Here is a 2430-nt window from a genome sequence, read left to right as displayed (position 1 = left end):
TGATTGATTAAAGCTTTAATACAGTACGGCAACTGCACACGTCCATGTTTAACGCTTCTCATAGCTATGTGAAAATAAGTGTATAATTGGAACAGTTCATTGTTGGAGCTGAGCTGAATGAGAGAGAGAGAGAGAGAGAGAGAGAGAGAGAGAGTGAGATGCACAGAGAGTGCTAGATGCTACAGCCACTGTGCAGGTTTCTCTTTGTGAGGTTTGGATAGCAGTGTCTGAAACACAGCTTTACACACAACTGCCTCTGCACATGGAGAGGATCTTGAGACTCCAGTAGCTTCAAACACCTGTTTGGGATCTGCAAGGAGGAATGGCAGAGGATCCCCAATTCCAGGTGTGAAAAACTTGTTGCATCAAAAAGACTCATGGCTGTATTAGATCAAAAGGGTGCTTCTACTAAATACTGAGCATTTTTCAGTTTTTCTTTTTTAATAAATCTGCAAAGATGTCAACAATTCTGTGTTTTTCTGTCAATATGGGGTGCTGTGTGTACATTAATGAGGAAAAAAATGAACTTAAATGATTTTAGCAAATGGCTGCAATATAACAAAGAGTGAAAAATTTAAGGGGGTCTGAATACTTTCCGTACCCACTGTATATATATATATATTAGAGCTGTCTAAATTAATGCGTTAATGCATGTGCTGAATTTTTTCAGTTGAACGTATTAAAAATATTTTTAAGTGGAGCTAGTGTTGGCCACCCCACTCACAACTCTCGTCTTTTCACAAAGAATTGCGTTTATATAGACAAAACGTTTTTACGACCACATTAAACGGGATACTTTTCAGACTCACACTCCAACTTCACCTCAGCACCAGGCGCGAGTCAAACGAGCACGGAAAAGGTACAGGTGACGAGGAGCTTCAGTAGAACAACTGCGGCCAGATGAGATGTTGTCAGGCCATTTGTTAGTAAAAACGAATTCTCCTGTCCTGTCCACCGTTATACTGTGCTATTAGCACGCACTCTTCGATTGCACGCACAAATGTGGCGGCACGGGCTGTATACAATTTCATATTAAAGCGCAAATGAAACTATGAGCATGCAATGTCGTAGTTATATCGTCAGTTAAGTCATGCATTAAAACTGCATGTAAGTATTTGTTATATATGAGTCACATTTAAGAACATGTCTCCCTCATCTAACACACCCGATTCAACTCGTCAGCTCATTAGTAGAGACTTTAAGACCTGAAGTGGGTCAGAAAAGGTAAAGAGTTATGAGAAAATAGGATACGTGTCAGATCCGTGTCATGTTCAGCAGCAGCAGCGCTTAAAGCAGACAAAATAACCTAATAATCAGCTGCTGTGATGTCTGTTCATCAAAGAACAAAAGAAAAAGAGGAAATCAATAACTTTTGTAGCTTTAAGGATTCATCTATATTAAATTTAGAATTTAGTGTTTGCTAACTTTATTCCATTTCTGTATATTTCCTACTTGCTGAAGGACACGTAGCTAAATATGACATTATAATGGGTTTATGTGAAGATTGTTTTAATTTAACTTAAATTAGAAGTTATTTTTTAAAGTCTAAAATTTATGAGTGATACACTCGTCTTCAGTCATAAAAAAGATGCTATTAAACAAATATTAAAAATAAACTGTCTTTATGTTGTTTCTACATTAATTTGAAGATTGAATGTAAAATTATTGTGATATAACAGTATATTTAAAAACTTTAATGTTAGGTGGGTTTAATCGCGATTAACTTCAGAAAAAAGTGTGATTAATTAGTTAAATTTTTTTAATCGATTGACAGCACTTAGCAATAGATCATATACAAAAACAAAACAAAAACATCAGGCATATTTACAACAAGAATCATTAGATGACATTAAAAGACTATTTAAGGATCACAGTGCAGCACCAAAGTACTAATTAATTGTAATTTTAAATCTTTAATCTTTGTCTACATAATCTTTGTATACATTTTACTCATATGTCAGCAAGACGTTTTGAATATTTTAAAATATAATAACATTTAATATGCTCACTTTTTCATTAATTTAATTAATATTAATATTTTGATAAGTGAAGATCAGAACAAGTACGTCGTTTCATTTTTACCTAAATATTAGGGCTGGGTAAAAAAATATTGATATCTCCATATTAATCGATTCTCATTTTTACGGAACGATATCGATTCTTAAATCCCAAGAATCCATTAGTCTAGCCTGTTTTCAGTTAATGGACGGAACATTGAAGGGCACTTCCCATCCAAAATATCGCAATAACCATTGTGCTTTGGTACTTTTAATATGAAACAAAGTCTCAGATTTCAAATTCTGTCCATTGTATTGCAGTATTACAATAAATGCCGTTTTGGCGCTGTTTAATGTGGAGTGACAGATCGCTGTAGCGCGCCACAGTTCAACAGACGCGGCAGCGCGAGGCACACGTGAACTGATCATCTCC

The 2430-nt window shown here is 35.3% G+C and overlaps 1 protein-coding gene across 1 annotated transcript in view; it reads right to left on the bottom strand.

Moving 5' to 3' along the window:
* Positions 1-2430, bottom strand: part of LOC107740868 (dedicator of cytokinesis protein 1-like) — a 268121-nt gene that overhangs the window by 86065 nt on the left and 179626 nt on the right. The gene's annotated exons all lie outside the window — the stretch shown is intronic.

This window comes from Sinocyclocheilus rhinocerous, unplaced genomic scaffold (genome assembly GCF_001515625.1).
Source record: "Sinocyclocheilus rhinocerous isolate Xijiao unplaced genomic scaffold, SAMN03320098_v1.1 scaffold1908, whole genome shotgun sequence".
Lineage (NCBI taxonomy): Eukaryota > Metazoa > Chordata > Actinopteri > Cypriniformes > Cyprinidae > Sinocyclocheilus > Sinocyclocheilus rhinocerous.
Note: the sequence above shows the minus strand (reverse complement) of the source record. Positions and strands in the feature narration are given on the sequence as shown.